General features: G+C 47.3%; 1 protein-coding gene across 5 annotated transcripts in view; it reads left to right on the forward strand.

The window, feature by feature from the left end:
• The window catches only part of NTRK3 (neurotrophic receptor tyrosine kinase 3), a 223,671-nt gene that overhangs the window by 126,123 nt on the left and 72,670 nt on the right, over positions 1-24,878 (forward strand). The window lies entirely within an intron of this gene.

Consider the following 24,878-nt stretch of genomic DNA (forward strand, 5'->3'; position numbering starts at 1 on the left):
AGGAAAAAGAGGTTTTTGAAGGGAGTGGGTCTTGGTATGGTCCAGAAACCAAAGTGAATCTCAGGTCTCAGAAATCACAACATACATGTAGGTGCTTCCAGAGAAGACTTTCCACTCTCACCTTCACCTCCCTTCACCCTCCCGCCGCCACCCGCCAGTCACCTTCCCCCCCTTGCCTGAAAGTGCCATTCAAAGCCGGGCTCTGCCTTGTTGGCTCCAAGCATGAAGTCCCAGGGGTGAGCGAGAGCCACCTGGGAGCGTGGGACCCCTGCTTGACTGGGGAAAGGACCTGCCTTCCCTTCCTCCTCCAGCAGTTTCCCAGCCATGGGGCTGTCTCCCTGGCTCCCCACCGGGCCAGGGAGAAGCTCAGAACATGTGGCCATAGGTGGGGCAGATGCGTGGAGATAAAGAACAGGAGGCTTAGGTGCTGGATGTCTTGTTTGATGGGCTTCTGTAAAGCTTTTGCACCTTGCCCACGTAAATCTGGGTTGTGAACCGGGCTCAGTAGACTAGCAGGTGGTGATCAGGTGGTCCTCTCTATTTCGTGTTTCTGAATTCTGAGTGTAAAAGGGAAGTACTGGGTAAAAGGATGCTTTTCTGGGAGTCCTGCACTGCTTCCCATGCGAGTGGCGAATGTAGCCCTCCGCAACACGCAGCTCGCAGCCAGCCAGTAGTTTTCTCCCAGCCTCTTACCAGCTCTGAGATGCAAGTCGAGTGATGCAGGAGGTTTGGATAACATTCCTCTCCTGCTATTGCTCATCTTTTTGGTGTGTCTGGGTTCCAGGTAGAACTCTAAAAATATAAAAAAGTTACAAAAAAAAAAAAAAAAAAAAAGGGGGGGGGGGGGGAACCACCCCCCCACCCCCCCCAACTTGTGCTATCTCTGTGGCCCAGCTGGAAGCGGGGAGTGCTGCATTAAAGTCACCTCTGTTCTCCCCTTGGCTGCTGCTGACTCATGAGTGCAGGAGACGTTACAGCCCCTGGAAAGAGGGAGGAGGCCGATCTCCCAACCTGCAGAAACTCATTCAGCGTTTCAGTGAAGTGCTCGGCAGGAGCACGCTGCTCCCTGGCCACCGCTTCTCCCATCAGGGAATGGGGAGCCACAGCCGCTGCTCTGGTGGAGGTGTCCCTGGGGCAGACCCCGCCGTGCACCCTCCCGGGTGCTGTGAGCCCATGCCCAAGCCGTTATCGCCGTGCTTTGCTTGCAGAGCAGTGGGGTGTACCCAGTGAATGCACCCTGCTTTCCCTTTGATTTTCATTTTAGTGTGCTAAATTGGGTCTGTTTGTAGAGAGGGGAGGAGGAGTGCGGTGATTAGGCAGGAGCAGAGAACCTGAACGTAGTGGGTTTTTTCTGTGCCGTTAATTTTTTTACATTTCCTGTAGCACCTCATCTCAAAATGATTTGCAAACTCTGATGGCTTGGGAGGGGGGGCTCTGCTGCTTTATTTTTTTCTTCCTCTCCTGTGCTTTCTCGAATCTCTTGAATCTATGCGCCGACCATTGCAAGACATGGCTGATGTTGTAGCTGTGTGGTGCCAGAGATTAAACCTCAGAGGATTGAGTTTTTCTCTGAATATTTGCCCTGTGGGGCTTGTCAGAGCTGGGTGGGTTGCAGGGGAAGTTGCTTGCAGCAGGATTTGGCCTCAGAGTTTCACAGGGCTACTCGATTATGCTCTGAAGGGTTCACATAGATGCATGAGGGTGGTATCTGGAGCCACTTCTCTTGTGGAAGGTGCCACAGTGGGGAGGTGTAGTGCTAGTGACAACTCTGCACCCTTGAAAATCCACGACAAATTGCCACCTCTGAGCTCTAGGTTTCCTGGGGCTGCAAGGCAGTGGGACTGAAATCAAACCCCCACACAGGCACTCCCTTTGGGTGCTAGCAAGAGGCAAACCATAGCTGGATGCTGGCAAGCTGAAAGCCCTTTTATTTTTTAGATTTGCTTGTCATTCACAGGACAAAATCCAGGCTTTGAGACCTCAGGCAGAGTTGGATTTGGTGTGTGTTTTGTATTTTAGTCCCCAAGACTTGACTTGGACAACACTTTTGACTTCACTGGTGGCTTTGCTTGAGGCTGGAGAGTTTCATAATTCACCTTTTAAATTAACTGTGCTTTGGGGAGCTTTTGTTGTAAGGGGGTCGTTTGATCTGATGTGTTCTGTTCAGCTTAAACCTGAGCTGGAGAATATTTGTTGCTCGTGTTCTCCCCATGGTTTTCATGCTGGAGGGTTTTTCTTTCCTCCTGTGCAGGGCTTGGACACAAACATTTCTTCATTTGCTGTCACTTGTAGAAAGAAATCCTCTGGGCTGGGGAGTGCCTCGATGCCCAGCTGAGCCTGTATTGATGCAGGCGTTCATCTCTCTCCTGCCACCCACCTCCCACAGAGCTGCTGTCCAGCCATGAGCAAAGGTGCTCCATGGCACCCAGCATCTCTCCTTTGCACTGAGGTGTTGCTACAGCAATTTCTCTCTCCACTATGAAACTTTTCTCCTTCCTTCCTTCCTCCTGAAAGCATCCCTGTGCTCTTGGATGTTGTCTGGGCTGAGGACATGCCGATATCCATTGCTGCGCTGCAATGAGGAGAGCAAACTCTATATGCTTAATGCAGTATTAATAGTACATTGATGTGATATAGATTTCTGTCACCCTCTATACTAGCAAACATCGCTTATCACGCAGGGATGACGGATGTTTATTCCCAGCCACTTAGCTCTGCATAATGGAATTGCAGCTGAAATATGGAGAGCAGCTCCTTGCCAGCGGAGCTGCAGCCCCTCTCGCTCCCGCTGTGCGATGCTGTCCTGTGCGCTCTTCTTCTTAACGTGTCCTCAAGGAGAGAGAGACCTGTTCCTCACTGGGGATGTGCTGTCTTCTCATCGATGGGATGAAGGGCACAGGAGCCAGCTCTCACCTCTGACTTTCTGGGATTTTTGCGGTTGTCTCTCACTCTCTTTCTGCTGCTACCTGATTTAGAGGAGCAGGAGGGACAAACTTGGCTCAGGGTCCTCTTTCCCTCCTGGCTGAGGGCTTCTGAAAGGAAGAAACTACCACTCTCTTTTCTCATGAAGCACTGAGTCTCTGAGAAGATGCTCCCCCCATCTTTATGCTGTAACTCCATGGCAGGCTGGGCAGCACTAGGGTTTGCAGCCAGTCGTTTCAGCCATCCTCAGCTCTACATGGAGGGTTAAAGAAGGAGCTTGGCAGGGGGGACAGTCCAACCACAAACTGATTTCAGAAGACTAAGCTAAAACAGTCTCTTCCTCCTCATCTTTTGCACATGGATGAGAAACCAAGTGGCATATCTGCTTGGTGGGTGTCAGCAGGAGGAGCGACAGGTTGTGGTGAGTTTTCACCTCTCTGTACTTGGAAATAAGCAGATGAGAGAAGAATGGTATTTGTTGTGGCAAGCGCTGTGGACAGAATACGTGATGAGGAAATACGGTGTAGGACCACATGGCTTCAACCTATGGTCAAGGTTTTGATAATGTAAAACGTGATCCAGTCTACCTTCATTTGTGTCCAGAAGATGGCTATTAGTCCTTTCAGACAGGCTTGGCAGTAACAGCAACTTCTTACCATCCATCCTCTGATATTCAGGATGTGAATTTGCAAAATTCAAGTTTTGTATTTATGAGCAGCTGGAGATTTCTGTGGTGAAAGATTGGTAATGTTTCAGAAGAAACATTTTGGATGATTATTTTACTTTAATAGTAGTAATTAAGTAGTAATTAATTATAAGCACAGTGCATCAGATACAGATTAGTTCTTGGATCTGGTCTCCCAAGCTTTACTCAAATGCCTGTGTTCTGGAGTTCTGTTCCATCATATTTCTTGTCCAACAAAATAGGTTGTCTTGAGCAAGACACAAATGAGAAGAAAGAATCCTCCTTGATGGAGAAGGTTAGTCTGGGGGGCAGATCCTTTGCAGATCCTTCTCTGCCTCCCAGTAGTGGATGCTTGGTTCCCACCAGTGTTGTGAAGACTTTTGGGGCAAGTGGTTTGGTTTTGGTGGAAGTTTTTGCCAGACACAACCAGAGCTGTCTGTGTTTTCCTCTTCCAGGACTGGCACAGTCAGGGGACTGGGATGCATTCTCCACACGGGTGGAGCAGCCGTCCTTCCATAGAGTCCTAATGAGGGCTTTTTTCAACCTCATTTATTACAGGCTGCCCTGACATAATTACATATTCGAAGTTAGTAATTACACGTATTCATGCTAATTAAGTAATTAGATATAATTACACTAACTGTAAATACATGGTAATCTGCTAAAAAGAAGTACTTCAGAAAAAAACAAGGCAAATCACACAATAAAAGCGCCATCAGCACTCTTTCACTCAGTACCCTGTCTTTATCTTGTATTTCAGTGCAGTTTAGAAGGAACATTGTGGTCATTTAAAAAATCATATTTTTTTTTTAAACAAATAGTTTGTCTTACCTCTGCTTCTAAATAGGTCTTGAAAACAAAAATGGGAGGGATATAAGGATATTTACCCTTACTGCTGTAAATTCTTTTTGTTTGCCTAGTGTGCTTTGTTCATCCTGGGCATGGGAAGCTAAAAAGTATGCAGCATTTCTATTTTTGGTCAGTTCATGTTCCCGTTTTTTACCAAAAACAACAACGTAAAAATAAAGCTATAAATGCTTGCAGTTTTATTTGGCTGAGAAGGAGCACTGTTGGTAGTGGAAAAGAGAAACTTTTCCTTTTTTTTTTTTCTTTTTTTTTTTCTTTTCTTCCAGGGATGAGAGGATTTGTCAAATGTTATTTTCATGCAATACAATGTGGAACCCAGTGTGAAGTGCCAGCAGCACTCTGCTGCCCAGCGCCCGGACTGGGGCCAGGCTGTACAGGTCTCAGTCCCTCCCACAGGTCTCTGCTGTTTCTCCAGTTTCTCCAAACTTCTCTTTTCCTTTTCTCTCCTCTAACATGAAATCCCCGTGCTCTTCTCCAGCAGGACCCAATGCCCACTACCTCTCTGAAGTAGGCACTCTTCTGCACTGAGGCTCCTCACTGTCTTGTCCTTCTTGTCAACCCATATGAGATGTCTTTAGGGGATTTAATGAAGACCTATAAGCAGCTGTATACTCATTGATATGTTTTTTGCTACTCTGTTCTGTGTTTCCTCGTTTGTCCTAACAAAGCCTGAGTTTGTGGCTTGGGTCTGTGGAAAAACCCCAACCTCAACTCTCAGCTGCTAGCAGGTGGAAGGCATTGGATGTCCCTGCAATGACCTTCTGCCTCCAAATTTCCTTTCCTTCTGGTTTGCGGTTGCCTCTCAGAAACTGCTCTGAGCTCCAAGTACTGATATGATTGTCCTGCAAAAGATTTGGATGTTACAGAAACTCCATAGGCTCTGGCTGGCTGCTTCCAGAGCAGATGTTGCAGGTGCCTGAGGAAAAGCGTGGGCAACCAAGATTACTGCTTCTGTCCCCTGCCAGAGCAGAACTGAACTTCCCTTGTGCCCGGCATTGCCCTCTCATCCCCTTGCCCAGGCTGTGAAACCTGACTAACAGGAGCGATCGCATGGCCAGTGCAACTTGATCCAACCTGCTCAGCTCTTACCAGCCCTCTCAGATGGTTTTTCTTACCTGTGGCAATTTTATGCTCTGCATCGTTTCATCCAGCTCTGAAAAAGCAAGTGGAAGAAATATCCACGTTTTCCACAACTCAGGAGTCTAAGCTGCATTTTGCAGAGGTGGAATGCCCATCCCGCCTATTGCATCTGTACATTGAGTTGCAACCTCTGGCTCAGTAAGTCAGCCTTCGGACCTTCCTGCCATGATGGTGCTACAGAAATCAGAGTTTTCCAGGCTGTCTCAGGAAGGTGGGCAAGTTCCTTTGTGTATACCTTCCCTCTCAGCCAGCTCTGCAGATATTGTCTGTGTGATTGTATCAGAGGAAAGAAAAGCGGGGTGGGAGGGTGGGAAACATGGCTCTGTCTGGCTCCTGCCTGCTGTAGAAGGAGCCACTGTAGCCAGCAGTGCAGCCCTGCCTTGCTGCAGATGCGATGTGCACCTGACTTTGTACAGAAGCCGATTACCTCCTGCAGCTGTTTGGGTTGTAGATTCCCTCTCTGTTACTTCAACGTGTGTTCATTGAAGATATTTGTAGCAATACCTGAGATCAAAGGGGCTGAGCAGGCTCCAGCCCTGGTGTGGGGAAGCAATGCTGGCGGCACAGCTGTGGTGTGTGACATTGAGCAGACACATTCCTGGTGATGGGGATCCAGTAGGAAGAGAAACCCTTAAATCAAGCAGAATGTGGCTTTGGGCTGCTAATGTTGACCTACCTGCAGAGAGGCTGCACTGGTGATGGAAATACTTCTGGATACAGACATCAAGGAGTGGACAGGGAAGTATTTTCTCATACAAAACTCTGCCTCCTTTTCTGGCCTAAAAGCCTCTCCTCTGGACCTTTTAATCCTGGTGTCTGTGGGGCCAGCAAGCAGGGTTGGCTTGCCTGGGGTGATTTTGGAAAGTGAGCCCATGAGGAGTGAACTGTCAAGCACTTAACAAGCCAGATGAGGGGAGACCCTGAGCTGGTTTCCTCCTGGATTTGAAGAAGCTCTAGAACAGCAGGCTGCTCGATCTGCCTGGCAGCCTTGTTCCTGCGTCAAATGAGTTGGACTGGCTGGCCCAAGCCATGCGCTGTTTCATGGAGGATGTGTATGTGCACTCGTGATACTTTGTCTTGTATCCAGCCCCCTGCTCATCTCATATAGGGGCTCACGCACCCTCCCACTGCTCTTGCAGCATCCTCTGGCCCCCACGTAGACACCGCCATCCCTGCGTAGGTGGGCATGTGCTCTCCACCCGCTCACACATGCACTGTGTTGGGCATGGCATAAAACAGTTGCTGAATCAGCTCTTCTTCATTCCCCATGGCTAAGATTCCTGCACGATGACACCTACACACCGATCACCTCTGCCTCACAACTGATGCTGCCAAAGCACACGTGGATTTCTGCTGAACAGCAGCTCTGCCTTTTCTTGGCAAAGCCAGGGACACCACGATGCTCCTGACCGAGCAGTTCTCCTGCCAGGGATTACCAGAAGTTATCAAAGATGGTTGCATCTCCAATTTCTGGTGGGTGTTCAAAGCCTGGCAGCACAGGAGTGCTTTTCTCCTGTGGTCTGGCATGAGTCAAGACTCGTAGAAGGGTGAGAGAAGACAAATGGGATGAAATGGGGATAAAGTAGGTTTACATTCCCCACGTTATTGGATGTGTGCCCAGGTATTGGTGCTTCTCCCTGTGCAGTTGGGCTTTTAGTGCTCTTGACCCCACAGCACTCAAACCTGAAGGAAGTGTCCGTGCCAGAGAAAGGAGGGCTCTGTTCATCAGCCAACGCTCCTCATGCCCACGGCTTCATCCCTGCAGGATAAGAGGTAGTGACACAGTGCAAGACTGGAGGCTATTGCAAACTCAGGCAGCCCTGGTATCAGGTGTAACAAGGGGGGCTCAAGAGTATTCTCCTCATGGCTTGTTGATTGTGTGAATTTTGCTGTGGATTGCTTTAAAAATAGGTGGTGTATGTATTTGTGTGTGGGTAGAGCTGTGGTACTGATTTCTTTTGGCCATCAGTTAAACATTTGTCTTGCTTTGTGATGAGTTTACTGCGGCTTTTAATGCTTGACTGTTGGGAAAGTATCTGGAGGCTAGGGTACCTCTGCACTCCTCTGACAAGGGGGATGTGACGATGGTACCTGGCTGTGGGATACCCCTGAAGGGACTGGGACCTCCCAGAGTTTGCAAGGACATTGTGTTGTGACTTTTTAGTCTAACTGGACTGTTCTTCAGGTTTAGAACCTCTAAGGTGAACTCTTAGAAGTGCATGGGGACTCATCATGCTCAGACAGGAGCTGTCTCTCTGGTTAGAAGACTGCAGGCTCTTGTTGTTTGTTCATCGACAGTTAAATTACAATTCCTAATTAGAAATAGCTACTATTGTTTAGGAGTTGGAGCAGTTTTGCAAGACCACACACAGAGCAGGAACATTATTAGTAGCACTGCCCTGTGGGACAAGAAGTACAGCCCAGGATGTAGCAGAGAAGCTGTATGTCAGTAGAGCTTAAAAAGCATAAAAAACTACTCTGAGCGCTGCTTCTGGGCTAGACAGCCCATAATACCCCCTTCTAAAAGCTGGGGAATGACCCATGTAAAGAGATATTCTGCCTAAAGAGCTTCTCATGTTAAAGGGGGCTTTTGTTTCCCAGCCTAGGGTGGTGGCTGGCTCTGGAGAACTGGTGTGCACAGGCAGTGATGGCTCATGCCTCCCAGCAGCATGGGGCAGGCGGAGCAGCATCACTTTTGTAGAGTGGAGCTCGTTTGCTTCATATGTAATATAACAAAAATGAAGAAATTGTCATTCTTGGTTGCTGAACATTTCCAGTCCACCTCAGCATCCTTCTGGCTGTCTTGCTCTTGTTGGTCATGCGTGCGGATGGAGTTGGTTTGCTGCTGGTGGGGTTGATGGGATGGAGGAAGATGCTGCTGTTAGTGGAAGCACCACTTCTGGTGTTGTGCCTCTGAAGCCCTGACCTAAAGCAGCTGTCTTACACCACGATTAAGCGTAAAGCAGTAGCCTTGTTGAACTCAGAGTGATTTATTGAAGTGAACAGACCCAGTGGAAAACTGGGCAAACCCTTTTCCATGTGTAGCTGATGTAAGATTTGTATGCAAGTGTCTTGAGGTGAAAAGTACATTGAATTCACAGCATGTAAGGATTGCTCTCAGTGCCTGGGCTTGCCTCCCATTAAGGCAGGGTTTATTGCATAATCCATTTTTAGATTCCTGCATGCTCATTTCTAAACAGACCGCAAGTTACCTAATGCTGAGTCCTGCCTGAATCTGTTTTTCAGGCCCCCTCTCCCTTCCCCTACCTGGATAGATCCATTTAAGACAGGAATAAACTGAGACTTGGTGAAAGCGTGAAAATTTCTGTATGCATCACATGAACGATTGGGCTGTCCTGTCTGCAGCTAGGCATGGTCAGTATGGGATTCAGTGCTCAAACTAAGTGATGACTTACAGCCTCATGTAGACTCAGCTTTTCCTTATGTTAGTTCCAGGTGGCTTTTTATTCTGATGTTGCAGTAATACCTGCAGTTGTCTATCACAGTTGTGGGTCTGCAAAGAGTCACGCCTCTCTTTCAGCCCTACTAACCTTTTTTTCCTCCATGGATTGGAGCAGAGTCTGAAAGTTACGATACATACCTGTTTTGATTTATATATCTATCTCATTTATGCATGTTTGATCATTTGAAATGTGTTGGTTTATAATGTTTGGACACCTGTTCCTATCTTGCTAATACATTTTAATAGATTTTACATCATCCTTTCCTGTCCTACCACCATACCTCCTTTTTTTCCCTTTGCAAAAAGGGATTTATTTATTTTTTTTTTCTATACAAGCATCTCTTAAATTCGGGATGAACAGTTTCTCTGGCTCCCATAAGTGTGACTAGGAGACAAGGCAGCTAAGTCTCCTGAGTATATATGGCAAATTTGCAATTAGAAGAAAACACTGAAAAAAAATTACTTCAGCCCTTGTCTCCCTTCCCACCCTTCCACCTCCTTCTTGCAAGGATTAAGCTAAGCTAATCCTCAGATGAGCAAGATCTTTGGGAAAGCAAAGAGGCAAAATAAAACCAAGGGAGGAGAAAGAAAAATCCTTCACACTCAACACTAATAAGGAAATTATGGACGTCCTACATTATGAATTGGATGAATTTTTAATGGTTAGAAATGCAGTTGATTTATAATGCATCCATCCTGGACTGCAGGGCCTGTCGCCAGCTAATAAATAAATGACAGGCCTTTTGTATTAAAAGTATCACTCATTTTACATCTCTGCACTGTAATTGATGTGGAGCATTGAGCAAGGGGAGATGATGGCCATCAGGTGTACACCGAAGAAAAGGACCTCATGCTTCAAGCTGTACTTGAGGTCTTGATACATCAGAAAGTTGGAGCCCAATCTTCAAGCCTTCTCTCAGAAAGGCCACAGCTCCTACTCTATCCCATTACTCACAGTCCAAACCCCAAAAGAAATAAATAGCTTGGCAAAGGGCTCCATGATTCTGAAAGGCCATTTTAAGCTTAGGGCCCTCCCTGTTTGATGTGTCTAATGCTCTAGGACAAGTTAGTTACCTCTGGAGAGTAGGAGAAACTCCATCTGAGGTGGCTGCCCAAATCTTCCTTCTTACATGTGGAAGGAGGTGGGATGCTTGGGGTCTGCCCTGTGTTAGACACCTTGTTGAGGATGGAGGAGATTGTGCCATCTGTTCTCTTGACAGCCCTGGCTATTGGCACAGCCAGGGTGAGGCTAGCTCGGAGCTGGAGATCAGCATGGATTCATATGAATCCCACCACAAATATTCACACTGAGGGCTGTGTTAAAAATAAATACTGGGCAAATTCCAGAGATGGGGTGGCGTGGGACGGTCCTGTTTTCATGACAGATCACAGCAGAGTCCATATGTCAGGGGATCCTTACTGAGGGCACAGCAGGCAGCTGAGTATTTGAGGGATGGAGGCTATTTTATCCTCTCCTTAACAAGGAGATGTAACCTGGCATCTTGCACCTCTGCTATTTCCTGGAAAGAGGCATTTCTCCTTCCAGCCCATCAAGGGGCTGCCAAGCATCTTCATCGCTGTTTTATGAACGAGGAGAGACAGCTGGAAAGACATCCATTTGCTCAAGGTCACACCAGGTTGCTGACAGCTAGCAGGCTGGCCCACGTTCAGCCCGCTGGACCGTGTTGTGTGTTTATGAGTCGCCACCTGAAGTCCTTTCACAGCCAGTCTTTTGGAGTCAGGAGTTTAGACGGACACACAAGTTCTTGGAGCTGTCAGCCATATATTACGATCCCACAAAATGACAGTTCTGAGCTTTTCCTGCTCCTTTCTTAGATAGGTTAAATCCAAATCCTCCCTTTCCACCTTCACAGGGACCGTGCTACAGTCTAATATGTTTCTGCTTTGCTCTCTCAACTAATTCTGAAGAGACCTTTCCTTCCTGACCTCCTAGGAGCTCTGTTGACCTCATTCCACCCAGGCACTGCCTCCTGGCCCTCTTGATTGGAGTTGGAGTTGGAGTTGGTTGGAGCCCGAGTGCTGGGCTCGGAGCAAGAACAGTTGTGTTCTACCTTGGCTGTAGTTCCTGGCTGAAGGAATCAAGCAGGGAGCCTGGGGTGCGAGCCTTGCTGCCCAAGGAAAGTGCCGCTCTCCAAGATGCAGAGTTTCATCCCAGCCTGGAGGAAGGAAGCGCTTATTGCCTTATTTATTACATTTCCCCACAGCAGTGTGAATACTATATCCGTGATAGATACGGATCTTTTGAATAATATAGAGATTTGAACTAAGTAATTGCAGTGCTTTTTTAATACAAGAGATCCTCAGCGTCGAGTAGTATTAATGATCTGTCTTGACGTGGTCTCTGCAGAGGGCAATTGCAAACCCCAGTTCCGTGAGAATTTGAGAGATGGGGGGAGAAATCCTAATGTGCTGTTCATCCCCTCTGTTCCCTTTGGGACACTCCAGAAAGAGTATCCTGTCTGCTGATTTTTTTCTCAGCTTTCCCTAGACCCTCCAAGGACGGTAAGGCTAAGTGAGTTTTGGGAAAACAAATCCCTTTTGTAGGCAGGCTGGGCTGAGCTGTCAGAGGAGGCAACTTTGGGAGGAAATGTAATACAAAGATCCTAGCAGCTCCCTGTGGTCACTAGCAGTTCTCCAGACATTTCTGGAAGAGTAAAATGATTAGTTACAGTGAAATAGCTAAATTCAGGCAGAGGTAATGATATTCTGTGTCTCTGCCATTCCGAGCCTTTTCTCTTCTCTGTAGCTTTAATACGAAGCATTCCTTTCCACTTGTTCCCTGAAACATCTTGTACAGCCTTGCTGCTGCTGCACGCTATTAAACAGGTGGCTATGTTATTATGAGAAATTCTCTATAAAGTCCACTCTTTAATGCCGTAGAGTCTTTGGGGATGAATTTAAGATATTAGTAAGTATTGAGATTTAGCACCTAATACTTTGCAGTGACATCATTGTGGGGACAGGACAGTAATTGCAGGATGTGCTGTGGGTCATTTGGTGCCTAGCATCACTGGTTACAGAAAGCTGGTAGCTGGGCTGGCGCTTCTTCCTCCCGCTTGTAGGTGTGCTAGGTGCCGGGTTACAGCTGCAGAGCTCTAAGGCCTCTTTAAATTAATGGAGCTATCTGAGAAGGTTATGAATACCTTTTCAATTATTTTTTTTCCCCCTAAACATAGCATCTCAAGCCTTGAATCAAGCTGTTAACATTTTTCTTTCCTTTCTTTCTAGCCATGTTCCTCTTTAAGGTTATTTCTTTTCCTTCTTCCACCATCACCCTTTAACAGGAATGAGGGCAGGGGAGACCTGTGGCAGTAGCCCATGTTCTCACATTGTCAGTCCTGGAGGAGCAGGTCTTCCTGACCTCTGTGGGCTATGTAGGGTGGGGAGTGTGGGCTCAGGTGTTTCTTTGCCACAGGAATGGTAGCTCATTAACACTCTGTGCCCTGCAGATAACTTCTATTGATCATCAGCTGTTTAATCAAAAACTCTATCACAGTTTGCTTCGATTATTCTTTTCCATCTCTTCATCTCTGGAGAATCAGCTTAGCCAAAGTTAATTACTCATTATGCAGTTGGGAAACCACTGCCACAGACTGCTATGTAAATCGTAGGGTTTAGGAAGGTTTGTGTCCTCCTTCCTGCATGTAGCGGGATGAGTATAATGGGTGCATATTCCTTTGCTTGATGGGGTGAAACAGGTGCTGAGGGAGTTGTGCTGAGCTGGGCTTTGACCTGCCTGGCATGGCAGTACTTACTTCCCAGGTCACACAGGGCCAAGGTTCCACATCTGGATCCTCACAGTCCTGGTATGGTGATGAACAGCACTGCTGCTATGCCTAGTGCTAACCTATGCCTTTCAGAGACATGTGGTGGCCTGCCCATCACCATAAATACCTACCAACATGTACACCTGGAGAAGTCCCTCCTCTCTTGTAGAGGGGTGTTTGGGTTGAAGCAGCTTTATGAAGTTGTCTCTGCTGGTGATTGCTCAGCAGCTGGGTGATGAAGGCTTTCCTATGGGAGACCAAGTGCTCAGGGTAGGAGAGATGGGGTGGGAGTGACCTGTGTAGGGATATGCTGAGGAAGAGGGCATGAGATGTTTGAGAGATGTGAGCTGGGGGAGGTAGATGGGAGATGCCAAACCGTGATGGTGAAAGTCTACACAGCTGGACCACGCGTCTAGTTTTTCTTTTCTGATAATCTGTGTGCAATGTATATACAGACAAAGAAGTGGTGACTTACAGCAGAAGTAGGACGTTAAGTCCTCTTTCTAGACAGATATCAGCATGCCTGAAGTCTGCATTGAGTGTGTTGCTGCTAGGCATTTTGCTGACACAGTGAGGGCCATGGCTGGAAACCTGCTCTATGGTGGTTTTACTCTTTTGGAAACCATCAGAGCTCCAGGGAGGGGGTGTGAGTAAGCTCTGCAGGAAGTGGCAAAGGTATTTCCCAGCATCTGCCATGGTTTTACTGATCAGCTCTGCGGAGCAGCAGGTTGGTTTCGGACACAGGAAGGGCTTGAGAGGGAAGCCCCGAGACAGAAGTGATGCTTGTTCCTGCCACTCCAAACTTATCTCACATTCTAGTTGTGCTTGATGTCCCGATATGATTAATTTTCCTTTTGTCTTTTAACGTTTGTTGTATAAAATAATTCTGTTTGATCCTATACACTATCAGACCTACACATTCCATGTTGGTTATGGTGTTGCAATGACCTAATTTGATTGCAGAGAGTCGTGTCCTGTACGATGTTGTCTCATTTTCTCAGTAGTCGATACAAACTCAATTTTATTTTCTTTGAAAAGAAAGGAAGTAGGGGCAGGAGCCCAGCATCCATGGCCAAGCTTGTACCTGCAGATCTTGCCTGGCTGCCTGGCTGTGAGGCTGCAATGGCACATATAGTTCAGCCTGAATGGGATGTGTAGGCTCTTTCTATTTGTTTTGGTTTTCCTGCTGGTACCGAATGGGAGAAAGTATGGAAGCTACAGCAGAGAAGGGCCCTCATTTGTAGCTGCTGGCACCTCTGATTTGCCTCAAGGAGTCATTATTCCAACAGGCTGGACATAATCTTTTGATGGAGCTTATCTCCGGAGGGGAGGGTTAGCTGTGTCTCCGGGTAGGAGCTGGGTGAGTGTTTAGCTTGCTCCTTTTGTCTCCAATTAGATGTTTGGTACTTTGTACCTCTGCGTTTCAACCTGCCTCAAAGACCCTTCACCTGCCTTACGCCTCTGTTATTTATGAGTAGCTCAGAGGGGAAAAGGCGGGTCTGGTCTCAATTTGTGTGGCTCATTTGCATGTGAAATAAGCATGTTGTTTCAGAAGTGGTGGCAGCAACCAGGGTCTCCTGGTCCCGCTGGTCTTGTTCAGGGCAGCTTTGACAGCTCCAAGGCTGTGGCTTGGTGAGTGGTGGCAGGGTTTGCTTGTAATCTGGAAGTGTCACTGTGTTTTTGCAGAGCTCGTTCAGAAGATGGTGTTTTTTCAGCAGCTCATAAAGGAGGTGTCAGTCCATGTTTGGTCTGTGGGAAAAAGAACCTGCTTTTGCAAACTGAAGATTGCAGCAAGTGCTTAGTTTTAGCTCATGGGCCATCTCTGCCACCTGGGATTACTGGTGTGGCAAATTATTCAGCTGATGGTTTCATTGCTATTTTCCTTATGGGTCCTGGACTTTCTTCCTTTGTTCTCAGGGTATTCCTCATTTTCAGCCCTGCCTCCTCCTGCCCTGTCGGGTGTTCAGTGGGCTTTTGATTAAAAACAGAGTCGTTATGGTGACAGAGCAGGAGTCAGAGAGGCGCTGGCAAGCAAAATGGACTGTGACTTTGCAGCTTTAGCTGCAGGTGGGAGTTGAATAAATGAGTCAACAGATCTGTGTCCCCGGCGTGCCACCAAGCAGACTCCCTTGGCTGGGGTCAAGGATTTAGCGGTGGCAGGAAGAGGCCAGGCAGTGGGCTGGCAGTGATCTCTGTGGCTGGGCAAGGACCAAGGGAATGGGATCCTGAGCCTTGAGGGCAGGAAGAGAGGGAGCGGGTTGGATGTTGGCCACCCATGTGATCCTCCTTGGCAGGGTACCAGATCTCCACAGGCCAAGCGTCTGGCATGGTTGAGCCAATGTCCCTGAATTGTTCTTGGTTTCGAAATATTTAATCAGAGAATCAAATATGAAGTCTCTTTAAGAAGAGACTGGCACACAGCAGCTGGCTGAATGTTGCAATCAATGTATCCGCTGTGGAATGTTTCCTGCAGAAATATTACATCCTCCCTCATTTACTTGATGATCTTTAGGGTGAATCAATCAAAAGATGCCACACACAAATAGTTCAGCCTGTGATCCTGTGGGTGTCCATTAGAGAGGCATTTGCTCTGTGTTAATGGACCTGTTGATTAACAAACAAACCATTGCTTTTTAAATAGAAAGCCGTTACTTGATGGCAGTTGTCAGCATTTGGTTTTCTGCTGCCCCACTTCCCCTACGTACAGCTCCCACCCTATGCCAATGCAGGTGACTGCTGCAACAAAACCCAGATCTGCACTGCGGGAGAGAGAAGCACTTGCATCTCGCCCAAGCAGTTATTGAAGGTGGACCTTCTCGCAGAGATTGGAAAGGACAGAGAGAGGCTTCTTTGTACTCAGCATGTGGTTTCACTACTGTGTATCTTGTTCTGTTAATTGTATTTTCTGCACCCATCTGCCTTGGCTTATAATACCGTGTTGGACTCCAGCAATGTCCAGGGAAGATCTTCCCCTGACATCCTCACCAGGTCATGGCTCAGCAGCTCCTTGTGAAGTCTGCCTTGGGTTTTACACCTGGCTGAGTGCATGGCAGTTTGGTTTGGGGTCTACAGACCCAAGCCTCTAGTCTGCTGGAGCAATATTGTGTTCATTTCCTTTCCCTGCAACATGGACGTTTTTCTAGTCTCCACTTACTCTGGGTGAAAATTTGCCCACATTGCAGTGTTAATGCCTGCTTTTCTGATGCTAGTGTGGCATGAATCCTAGCTGGCGTTTTAAGCAGAAGATCAGGATGATGCCTGCTGCATAAAAGATGTCCCTGCCTTTGAAAACCCCTGCATCAACCTGAATGGACCCAACCTGGTGATGACCAAAGCTGTGTAGACAAGGAAGCAGCATGTTCCATGCTGCCAGAGCTCTGTTGTGGCACTGAAAATGTGCTCCCCAGACACAGCCCAGGACAAGCCACCATGCTGAGCCACATAACACAGCTAATTGCAGAGGCAGTCATGCAGCAGGGCTGGCTGGCCTGAAAGGATCAGGCTTGTGACTGTGGGTTGTGTTTAGCCTCATGCTGGTAGTTGCCAGCAGCTGCTCTACTTTCTGGGAAGTGTGTTTGGATCCTTGCTGCTCCGCCGGGGGCTGTGGGGGCATTTGGTCATCCCCCCTCGCCGAGGCTGCTGGTGCAAAGCAGCCACTGTTCAGTCTGGCAAGCCAAGCATCACTTCAGCCCACTGCAGAGGGGACCATCCCCCCTGTGTCACTTGTTTAGCTCCATCATTTATTGCTACAAACCAACTCAGAGCTGTCCTTCCCACAGCTGGTGGGAGTCAAAGTGACGAGGCAGTAGGCAGTTAGTGGATTAGGGCAGCAGAGTGAAAATCATTTGGCGTTTCTATCCTGATTCTTCTGGGTGCCTTTAATTAGTATGATTGCTCAGCACGCGATTTTGCCATGTTCTTTAGCTCCCCTGGTTAGAATAATTATTCCCCCAGCTCCTTTTGTTCCAATTCCTGATCGCTTACAAAGTCCCCTGTTAAAAGCCATTAAATCCGTAATGTAAAGTGAGAGTAAATGTTCAGCAGTGTTATGCTCTCAGGCCCACACGTGTGCACTCGCGCGCTCTCAGGCCCCTCTCCAGCACTCCTCTGCTCCCTGCCACGTGCTCTGCGCTGCAGTATTGCTCTCTCCCTTTCTCTCACACGCTTCCCCACTAGCCATCCCACGTGTCTCACATGCAGCAGGTTGTGTGCGCGCTCTCCCTGCTTTCTGCTGGCACTCTTGGTCTCGTTCAGCTCGGTTTCTCTGTGCATAGGCTGGTTTTGACACCGAGATTGAAGTCAAGGCTGTGAACTGTGATCTCTTACATTCAGTTGTACGTGCAGATATGAAAATGCCGTTAGAAGTGTATGGGTTTGCATGCTTTTGTCCCAATGTGGGTAGCTCTTGCTTTGAAGAGCAGTATACATAGAGGAGGACGTGTCCTGGCTGTGGTGGGAGGCAGGGCTTCTGACGATAGGTGATGGAGAAAAGGAAATAACTTACTTTTAAGTAAACTTGTTTCCATTTTTCTCAAGTGTGAAAGCCTCAGGAGGTGCAAATGGGTTTTGGACAGTTGTGTTCCCGGGAGTTTCCATGTCGCAGTGCCTCCCCAGCCAGAGGCCTGGGAGCTCAGCCGCTTCCCTGTCCCTCGTCTCTACTGGTATTTGATCAGCACATGCCAGTGACACAAGTGGGGCAGACGCACAAAGGCTTGCACAGAATTATATGGTGTGAAATAAGATTGGGCTGAAGTGCTTTAAATGCCTTGTGTGTTTAGGTGACTTGATGGGAGAGGGAGACTTATTTTCAGACCCAAAATGAAACTGGGTCAGAGAAGGGTCTGGCAGTCATGTAGTGCATTAAGCTTGCTGAAGCAAAAATTCCCGGCTAAACCACTTGCTGGAAAAAGCTTGTAGGAAAGAAACCCTGATCCTTCCTTCCTCCTTTGAATGAAGACTCCTAATTGACAGCAGCCACGCGTTTTGGGCTTAGGTCTTCATTTGCTGCTCTGCTATGATGTGCTGGCCAGACCTTCCCGGCTCTGCAAAGCTCATGCTTGGCTGGCGGGTAGAGTGAGGGTCTCCTAGCACAGTAGCAGCCCCCCTGGTGCACTGCCTGGGGGGCTCGCCACTCACCTCATCTCTGCTTTGCTCTGGGCATTTTGTACCTTCTCTTGCAAAAACATACTGTGTTTCATGTGCGTTTTGTGGGAGCAAAGCCCTTCCTCCCCTCCTGCAGAACGAAGGCCACCACAAACAGCTGCCTCATTTGGCTGGCACTACACAAATTGTCCTCTCGGAGCAACAGAATCTCAGCGCAAGCCTGTGTTCCTCTGCTTGCTGTCCCCTCTTCCCCTGGGGACAGCACGGCTCTCCCTGTGCTCTGGCGCATGTGTTTTAGAGCTTGCCACATACTAGCAGGTACCAAAACATGGTCTTGAAAGAAAAAGCAGCTCTCCCCTGGGAAGATTACTGACACTCTTCTGATGCCTTTTGGTGCAGAAGGCAACTGATTTTGAGAACTATCTAGTGGGGCTTTATCAAGAGAAGAGCAGCTGTGGTGGCAGCCTTCATTTCCAAAACAATCAGCAGAGCAGGAGCACTGGAAAGGCACTGATGAAGGACAATAATTCCAGACAACGCAGCATCCAAACAGCCTAAAAAAATCAACAAAACCCCATTCCTCGAGGCTCTCTGCTGCTCTTGCTGTGTTTTTGCCCTCAGCTCTTCCTGTTCCCATTTACAAATCCTCTGTAGAGCTTGGTGCCTCCTTGCCTGCTGAGACCTCCTGCACTCCTCAGTTTCCATCCTCAGCTTGTAAAACTCCACGAAATCACCTTTTCCCACAGGATGCTCCTCTTGAGACTTCAGGCTCTCGGGCTTGTACTGCTCCTGGACTTCCTGGAGGGGAGCTCTGGCCTTTCTCAACAACATAAGGCATTGCTGGAGCAGATGGCAGAGTAAAGAGATGAGCAAGCAAGGATTTGTTCTGGGCCTTGATCAGCTCCTCCACCAACCTTCTCCTTTCTTCTGAAGAGCAGGAGATCATCGCTGGCACTACCTCGGCAGGGAAGGTCCCAGCTGTGGACTGCGGCAGTTGTGTGCTTTCCTACCCGCTGTGTGTGTCTCCTTTTGCTGCCTGCTTTCATATCCCAGCCATCTGGCTTTACCAAGCACTCTGTCCCCTTCTAGACCCCAGAGCCCCTGGAGAGGACAGGAGTCTGGGAGCTGGGGCTATTCCCGCTTGAGTCCCCATGACTGGCATCAGTTCCTTTGGAGACCTTGGAGAAACTGTGGTCCTGCTCCGTGCCACTGTTTTGCCATCTGTGTAATGAATATAACAGCTCCTGCCTCCCCAGGGAATGAGCGAGGCGTAACAAATTAATGTTTATGAGGCGCTCTCTGGCTGAAAAAGAAGTTTGCAACAGGGCTTTTGCTGTCCTAACTCAGGGGCTTCCTTTGCTGGTTGGCTCTTTGATGTGGCGATCTGTGGTACCGGTGGATCAGCTGTACCATAATTTGAATTAATCAGCAATTAAGGAACACGAGCCCAAACAGATTCTTTCCCAGTTGATATTCATTGCTGGGCAGATTAGTGAGTGGTTTCAATAACTCTGTGTAAAATGCTTAGGGTACTATCGCTATCTAAAGCAGCTGGGGAACAGAGGCGGTGTCAGAGGGACACGGATACCTGTCAGGCAAAGTAGAAATGAGAAGCTCTTGTAACGCTGTGTGCACAGTGTTTAAATTGACAGCACTCTGAGGGCTGACTTGGGAAAAAAAAAAAAAAAAAAAAGAAAATAAATTAAAAATTGACAAAAGAATGTATTTGAAAACCAAAGTGATGAAAATGATGTATTACTTGTTGGGATGGGATTTTTCATGCCAGGTCCCGCGGGCTTTGTGGAGTGCAGAGGCAGAGGGAGTGCACGGTGGTGAGAAATGGGGACTTGCGGAGGCAGTGACATGCGGCTGTTCCTCCAGGCGGTGAGAATTGCAGAGAAGGTTCCTGGATGCAGTGGTACAAGCACACAGAGGGGCTGAGGCAGGGCAACAGCTTTGCAATGCCCAGGATGTCAGCTACCACCACACTCCCAGGCATTTTGCAGACACTTTCCCTGCATCTTGTTCTCATGGCTGATGTACAAACCCTGAGAGTTTTGCCACGCACCTTTTCACAGCCTTGGGTGTTGGAAGGGACAAAACGGCCATCCTCTTTGCTCAGGTACCTTCTCTCTGACCCAGTATGATTTGAATGAGGCAGAGACTAAGCTCTGCGTGCTGTGGGTGAAACTGCTGGGTGCCCAGTCCCTTCCCCTTCCCTGGTCCTCTTACAAGTAATTTCACATACTCTGGCTTCGATCTAATGAAAACAAAACCGATGAGGCCCAACTGATCTGGCTGCTTTCCATCATGCAGTGGGCCTCTGAGTGGCTTTAAATAGCCGCACCTCTGTGTAGGCTGGAGAGAAGCATTGGCTGTGCCTCTGGACAGGCAGGGTAGCTTTGACTCAAGTCACAGGGCATCTCAGACCTGAAAATAGCCTTTTTATTTTGTCCTTGGTCTTAAATAGATATTTCTTTTTTTCCTTCTTTTTTTTTTTTTTTTTTTTTTTTTAATTTTATACCCTGGTAAGAGCTTTCTTACTTTGGGGCTTTTCCTAAGGGGGATCAGTGGGGAATCTTGGAGCTCTGCCTCCTGAGCTATCAGGCTACATCATTTAGTATCTTGGAACTACTCCATCCACAAAAGAGTTCCAGAGAAAACAAACTTGTCATCCTGGCTAATATGGACATGACCCACATTAACGGCGGCAACAGTAGAAATGCAATGGATACTGGAATTCCTCCGACCAGAGGTTTAATGACTCTTACATATTCTTAGAGTTCACTGCATGGAAAGCTGTGAATGCTGCCCTTTTCTCAAGGAACACTGTTCAGCTGTTGAGTGCCTGCAGTATTCTCCTACCCCTTCCCCTGCTCCAGTTAAACACGAGGGAAATTTGTGTGGAAATGGGATCTTCTGGGCCCATTTTCTTCTGCTGTTTCTCTTGCTCTCAGCCCGTCTCTTCCCTTGCTTGCCCTCAAAAACACATGCAGTGTTGTGATCCCCTGCTCGTGATTTTGGGTTGTGGAGAAGATGAAGGCACCACAAACTGTAGCTAGAACTCCATCTAGCACGTTCCCAGAATGTTTCCAGTGATGTCAAGTCTCATTGACTAAAGTGGGAGACTCATGCCTGAGGTTAAACCATGGAAAATGAACAAAGATACAAGGTGAGCTGCTGTGGAGGGGGATAAAGACCCTGTTTACATGGAGCCTTTCTGTGAATCTTAAAAGAAGTTATCTACTTGAAGACCTGCTTGAGGTCTGTGTATTGGTGTGAAATTCATCTGTGGGATGAATTTTCTTGCGGTTCTCCATTGTGGTCAGTAGTGTTGGGCTGGTGTAAGTTAGAAGGTCTATGCTCTTTGTACTTTACCTTGGATGGTGCAGGAGATGACGTGCCTATCTGCAGCTGAGAGCACCAGGGAGAGCCTCATGGTGTGCTTCTGCTGAGCTTCTGTGACTTGCTTTGTCGTGGCAAGTGAGGCCTCAGGCTGGGTTGCATCTCACAGTGCTATATGTTGGAGGGGGGAGGGGGAAAAAAAGAAAAAAAGAGGGCTTTGTATCATAGCCCTGCAGATGAACCCATCCATGACAGAAAACCTGGATTGCTGTGTTGCTTTCCCCTCAGATATAGACATATCAGTCCTGGCTTTGACTAGACGGATGGCTGTTTCCTTCACTCTGGATGCGGGCCAGGCTTGATGGTTTTCATGCCTTCTTTGATGCTATTCATACTTCATATCTGTGCATAGAGAAAGATAAAATGTACACTGTTGTTGGAGTCTCCTATTGCTTTTCCTTTATATCATAAATTCTGCTGTAACACAGAAGAGATCAAAGCTCCGTTGCCTGATGTGGGCTGTGTGGATAGCAGTGTTATGTTTGGCCAGCTCATTGCCCCTAATTTGCTATTTTTATTTAACCCATTTTTGCCAGGTGTTGTGTGGCACCCTGTTGCTTTTCTCATCCATTCCCACAGCAATTTCTGCTGATGTTTTAGAAGCAGTTTCCGCTCTTGCTGTAGTGGATGGGGCTGCTGTGAGGAGTTCTGCATTGCTTTCTGCGTCGTTCCCTCACCTCCTGGTTGTCACCCACCCTGCTGCTCTTCTCAGGTGACCTGGTGCAGCCTCAGATCTCAAAAACCCTAGAAGCATGGTATATTTGAATGGCTGCAATTTTACCAGAAGGCAAACAATGAAGGCGAGGTGAAATGATATGGTTTTTCTCCTTAGTCTTGCTTTCAGTCAGTGGAGGAGGGGTGTTCCTTGCAGGGCACTGTCTGTAGGCTGGTTGGGTATGTGCATGGGGCAGCATGGCTGAGGTCTGCTAGCCAGGGTGTTGGGAAACGCAAGACAGCTCTGGAGGACTAAGTGGATGGCCAGGGTTGAGAACAAAACCCGATTGCATGGTTTGGTTGCCTTTAATTTTCTTGTCCTTTCATTGCCACATCCTTCCAGCCTGCTTCGAGAAATGCCCCATCTGCCCCCTCCATCTCAGGCTATTAAAGCTGCACAGCAAATCCGAGCTCATTCCTCCTTCCCTATTCTCCAACACTCTCCATACATTTATTCCACTACCATACCATGGCTATTAGTAGAGAAAGTAGAATGTTTTAATTTAAAAAGTGGTCTCACTAGAACAAGGAGAAGCACAAACTTTAATCTGTCAGATCCTTCCCAATTTTGTAGGTCTTTGGAGATGCTTGTGATTTCAGTCTGCACGGTGGGGTTTTTACCTCCTTAGTGTTTTCAGGCTTGTACATTGCGGTTTCCCTCCAAATCTACAACCAATGTCAAAGATAGTATTTCTCCTCCCAATTTCCAGCTAGCACTGACAAATGTGAAACTCCACAAAAGGGATTTTTTTTAAATTTCTCCAACTCCTTCAAAGGTGGTGAACACTTTTTTTCCTCTTTTTTTTAATTTTTTTATTTTTTTATTTTTTCTTTCTGGGGAAAATGAAAAAGTAAAACAAACCCCTCCCATTCTTTAAGGAATTTCCAAGCTAGTTTTTCAGGAGCTAATAGCTTTGATGGTAGCAAGATGAGATTTGTCATAGCAGCATCTGAACTCTGAACCTGTTGAGATTCACCCATTTTAACCCTGGACATCTCAGTGAACTTCATCCATCTCACATCTGACAGTGAAGACATAAACCTAGCAAGAGCCTTGTTGGTTTCTGCTCCATACAAGAGAATGGGGTTGAAGGTAGCAGAACAATGTGGGAGACAACAGTGAGGAAAGGGAGAAAACCAGTCAGGAGAGAAGGATGTGTTTTTTTCAGATTCTTTGGGAACTTTAATAAATCAGGAGGAGAGGATGCCAAAATGACCGATGCTGCATTGCTTTTCCAAGTCCAGTGGTATGTGTGTTCAGCCCCTAAGCTTCAGAAACATAGGCTGTCCTCCTGCCACATTCCTCATCGTCCCTCAGTCACAACTGCGTGCCAGTTATGGGGTAACCCTTGCTGCAGTCCCATTCTGCAAAGACCCTGCTGTCACAGGAGAGCCCTGCAGCTGGGATTCACAGCATAGTGCTGTCAACAAAGAGCAAAGCCCTTGGCATCCCCAGCCTTTTGTCTTGCTAGTCTTTTTGCATGTCCCTTTGCTGAGGCAGTGTGTCCCCGGTGGGTTTTTAGGTCTGTTGGATGTGGTCTGGCAGAAGTAGAATTGCCTTAATTTAGCAAAGCTTCGAAATGCAAAGAAAATAAAGCAGACAGGAGTGCTCCTTGGAGATACTTGGTATTGTTGAGTATAGACTTTCCCAGCTATCCTTTGGTGGCCATAAAATATATTTATATTATGAAAATCAAAACACGATAAATAGTGACATTCAGGGATGCCATGTTTACTTGTCTCCCAGTGACTCTGGTAAGAAATAGACTTAGTTTACATACGCGTTTCCAAGTATCAGCACTTTAAACTCTGAGAGTTGAGCTAGGCTCTTTCTCAGTACTAATGATATTTCAATACTTGGAATTTGCCTATGAATTTTGTTTATGACACATGAACTGAAGCTGAGCCTGGCTTACTCTCCCATGTGGATCAGTCCTTCAGGGCTACTGAGAATAACAGATTATTTTCCCCCAAAAAAGTTCAAACAGTTCCAAACCAAACAAACAGATTTTGTCTGCATCCTCAGGTTCATCAAAAGAAGCATGGAATAAGATAGTGCAGGGAATAGAGATAAAAGAAAAAATAGAAGAAATAGGGGTAAAAAAATAGTCTTCTGGCTAGCGTGGATTCGGTGTGAGAAAGTTTCTGTTCCTAGTCTAGTGGAAGGCACCTTTCCTATCGAGATCAATTCAAGGGCATCCAAGCTGCTCCTTGCTGTTCTAGTGATGCCAGATTTAGGCTAACTTACCCGATTTTTTCAGGATCCTGTGACTGTATGAGGAGCAGGAGCATTCTCCAGAACTTAGAGCAATTGTGTAGCCAAGGCATCCCAGTAATTTTTCTGGAAAAACCCTTTGGGCCATGCGAAGCTTGGACAGATTAGAACAATCCCTAGGATCCTGCCATGCATGTCTTGGTCCTGACAGCTTGGTGGATCTGTTACTTGGGATTTTGGTGAGCTGGTGTAGAAGCCTCTTATGTCCACATACTATAACTGAGCTAAGAGCAACTTCAGTCTTAGCAGCTACCTTCAATGAGCTATGCCTACTCCTGCCATGTCTCCAGTCCATTGAGATGACCTCAGTTGTAGAAATACTGTTATAAATGGGTGTCTCAGAAAGTAATATGAAAATGATGAGCTGACACCTGAAGATAAATGCATGGGTCTTTTCTGCAAGAACTTGCAGGATTTAGCACAAAAGATGATAGAAAACAGGGGTTTAAGTCAAGAAGAAGGGAAACGTAGGCTAAACGTAGTCAGGTTGTGTCCTAACAGTGAACCAGAATGTGC

Source organism: Falco punctatus (genome assembly GCF_963210335.1).
Source record: "Falco punctatus genome assembly, chromosome: 7".
Lineage (NCBI taxonomy): Eukaryota > Metazoa > Chordata > Aves > Falconiformes > Falconidae > Falco > Falco punctatus.